This window comes from Phoca vitulina, unplaced genomic scaffold (genome assembly GCF_004348235.1).
Source record: "Phoca vitulina isolate PV1807 unplaced genomic scaffold, GSC_HSeal_1.0 scaffold28, whole genome shotgun sequence".
NCBI classification, from domain to species: domain Eukaryota; kingdom Metazoa; phylum Chordata; class Mammalia; order Carnivora; family Phocidae; genus Phoca; species Phoca vitulina.
The window spans coordinates 1,112,678-1,116,737 of record NW_022589731.1 but is presented as its reverse complement, the minus strand read 5'-3'; positions in this window follow the sequence as shown (position 1 = coordinate 1,116,737).

Here is a 4,060-nt window from a genome sequence, read left to right as displayed (position 1 = left end):
ATTTTATTTATTTATTTGACAGAGAGAGACACAGCGAGAGAGGAAATACAAGCAGGGGGAGTGGGAGAGGAGAAGCAGGCTTCCTGCTGAGCAGGGAGCCTGACGCGGGGCTTGATCCCAGGACCCTGGGATCGTGACCTGAGCCGAAGGCAGACGCTTAACGACTGAGCCACCCAGGCGCCCCTATATTTCTTTTTAAAATTAGAATATCACAGCATCAAAAGCCCATGCTGGAATCCTTGTCTGAGCTGATTGAGAGTGAGAGGGATGGGTTTGGGGAGTGGCTGTGGGTGGGCGACCCCAGAGCAGACTCAGGAAAAAGTAGGCCCACACTGATAACAGTCAGGACACCGTAGCTGGGAGAACAAATGCTTGGGAGGGAGGCAGAGCTATTAGGTTTGAATCTTGCTGTGCCCACAGTGGAGCTGCACCGTGCGTGCATTTAACGTAGGGCCAGCACAGCTATGTGAACTGAGCAGAGAGCCATTCCACTTTAAACAACTGGCAGGATGAGAAAGGAGATGACATCTCTGTTATTAAGTGTGAGTTCAATGATTCAAGCATTTTTCACACAACATGGGCCCTAAAAGCAATCCAAATTCCAAGTCTGGTGCTTAAGCTTTGAAACAGCAATTGGGGAGCGCCTGGGTGGCTCAGTCGTTAAGCGTCTGCCTTCGGTCAGGTCATGATCCCAGGGTCCTGGGATCGAGCCCCGCATCAGGCTCCCTGCTCAGTGGGGAGCCTGCTTCTCCCTCTCCCACTCCCCCTGCTTGTGTTCCCTCTCTCGCTGTGTCTCTCTCTGTCAAATAAATAAATAAAATCCTTAAAAAAAAAAAAGAAACAGCAATTGGTTCTAAACTAGCTGAGTGTCTGGGACTTATGGAGAGGTTGGCCCTGCTTTATTTGATGGATGATTTCAGGAATTTTCATGTTTTGACTATACCAGGTTTTGACCCATAGAGTGACTTTAGAACCTAACCCCTTTGTAGGATACAGTTCTGCTGTATTTTGTGAACTTTTCTCAGTCATTTAACCTCTGAGCCTCAGTTTCCTCCTGTGTAAAAGAGTTAGGGAAACTGACCTTAGAGATCCCTGAGTTTCCTAACTATGAGTGTCCTCCAAGTGATATGTATAGAATTTACTACTTACAGTAGTTTTTGCCACATTCATTCTCTCTTTTAATCCTTAAAACTTATCCTGTAAGGTAGATACCATTACTTTTCCTATTTTATGGCTGAGGAAGTCGAGGCTCAGAGAGGTTATGAAGGTTATTCAAGGTCACACACACAGACAATAGATGGTGAAGGCAGGATAAAATCTTTGTGAGTTTTTTTTTTTTTTAAAGATTTATTTATTGGGGCGCCTGGGTGGCTCAGTCGGTTAAGCGTCTGATTCTTGATTTCAGTTCAGGTCATGATCTCAGGGTTGTGGAATCGAGCCTGCCTCAGGCTGCATGCTCAGCATGGGGTCTGCTTGGGATTCTCTCTCCCTCTGTCTCTCCACCCCCAACCTGCTTGTTTGTGGGCTCGTGCGTGAGCATGTGCACTTGCTTTTTCTCTCTCAAATAAATAAATAAATAAAAATTTTTTAAAAATATGTATTTATTTTAGACAGAGAGAGACAGAATCTTGAGCAGACTCCCCACCAAGCCCAGGGCTCGCAGTAGGGCCATTGTGAGGCTCGGTATCAGGCTCAATCTCACAACCCTGAGATCTTTTTTTTTTTTTTAGGATTTTATTTATTTTTTGTCAGAGAGAGAGATAGCGAGAGAGGGAACACAAGCAGGGGGAGTGGGAGAGGGAGAAGCAGGCTTCCCACCGAGCACGGAGCCCGATGAGGGGCTCGATCGCAAGACCCTAGGATCATGACCGGAGCTGAAGGCAGACGCCCAAGGACTGAGCCACCCAGGTGCCTACAACCTGAGATCTCAACCTGAGTCGAAATCAAGAGTTGGAGGCTTAACTGACTGACCTACACAGGTGCCGCAATCCTTGTGAGTTCTTTTTTTTTTTTTAAGATTTTATTTATTTATTTGCCAGAGAGAGAGAGAGAGCACAAGCAGGGGGAGCGGCAGGCAGAGGGAGAAGCAGACTCCCCGCTGAGCAGAGAGCCCGACATGGGGCTTGATCCCAGGACCCCGGGATCATGACCTGAGCTGAAGGCAGATGCTTAACCATCTGAGCCACCCAGGTGCCCCTCCTTGTGAGTTCTTATCCAGTGAGTCTCCAGGTACATTTCTAACAGTTCAGAATACATGAAAGTGTAGATGAATGCCCCAGATCTGAGTGGGCACGCAGGCTCTCTTGAAGAGTCAGAGTTAATTAAAATTGAAGGATGTTGGGGCACCTGGTGGCTCAGTCGGTTAAGCGTCCAACTCTTGATTTCAGCTCAGGTCATGATCTCAGGGTTGTGAGATCAAGTCCATGTCAGGCCCAGTGCTGGGCATAGAGCCTGCTTAAGATTCTCTCCCTCCCTCTCTCTTTGCCCCTCCCTCCCTTTAAAAAAATAATAAAAATAATAAAATTGAAGGCTGTTGTAATTTTACATGTACCTCCTTTGCTTTATATATCTCAGTGCTCTTGGTCCTTTGTTCATACACCTGTCTTCCCCAAGTCCAAAGTTAAAATCCTGCTGCTAGTGCATTCCACTCATGGCTGGGGTTCCTATCCTGGAGCTGAGAGGGGTTCACCAGGTCCTCAGGGGAAGGGGACGAGCACTGGCCTAAAGCCTGCAGACTTGTCTCCTTTCTAGTCCTGTCTCTCACCTGTTAGCCAGGGATCCAGCTTGCCAGTTTTGCAGCATAGTTTTCTTATCTGTAATGTGGGCATCGTAACCCCCGTCCTGTGGGCTTCGGAGGGCAGGAAGATCAGATGAAGTGACTGATAGGGAGGTCCTTTGACATGTGAATGCTCTTTCTGTGTGTGTGTGTGTGTGTGTGCGTGTGTGTGTGTATGTGTGTGTGATCCATGGAGTCCCCAGGATTGTGGCCTCAGCTTGGCCTGGCAGAGCAGTGCCTCCCTGGGCTGAGGTCAAAGCCAAGTTCTCTTCCCATTGTCAACACCAAGGCCTGGGTCCTGTTTGTTGTTCTGGCTCCTCTCCTAGCAACCAAAGCTTCAAAGAAGGTTCTGCAGAGCAATGGGGACCTTGTCTCTCAGCTCACTAAGAAGAGGGACCAGCTGGACCAAGAGCTTCAGATCCTGGGCAGCAGCATTAGACTATCCTGAGCAAGTGCAGGGAGCAGCTCTGCCGGCAAGTACAAGTTCATGGCCTAAGGCTCAATCAGCCTTAACCTGGTGAGAGGCCTCCTGAAATTATCTACTCTTTCTTGCCATCCTGACTCTGGCCCAGAAAAGATAGCCTCCACCCAAAATATACACTCTATCAGGAGACCTGATGAAGGAGAATGGACCTCATTCTTGAGGTGTATATGAACTTTCTAGGGTTGCTGTAACAAATTACCATAAACTTCGTTGCTTAGAACAACAAAAATTTATTCTCTCATGGATCTAGAGGCCAGAAGTTCAAAATAAAGGTGTCCACAAGGTTGGTTTGTTCTGGGGGCGCTGCGGGAGAATCTGTCCCATGCCTCTTTCCTAGCTTCTGGTTGCTGGGAACAATCCTTGGTGTTCCCTGGCTTGTAGACCCATTACTCTCATCTCTGCTTCTGTTTTCACATGGACTTCTCCATCTCTATCTCTGTGGTTTTTCCTTGTCTGTCTTATAAGCATACTTGCTCTTGGCTTTAGGGCCCATCCTGGTCCAGGATGATCTCCTTTTGAGATCCTTACCTTAATTACATTTGCAAGGACCTTTATTCCAAATAAGATCACATTCCAAGGTCCTCGATGAACATATCTTTTTGGGGCCAGGATTCAACACACTGCAGGTGTCCAATTTAATGGGGAAAACCTCAGCCCACTCTTATAGGGTCCCTGAGCCTGAGAGGAGAAATCTGTCTCTACTTTAAGAAGCTCCTTTATGATGGGGAAGACCTTGATTCCCAGCCTGGTCCCTGAGAGCCTTTAAAGTGAGACAGGTGAGGGGCGTCTGGCTGGCTCAC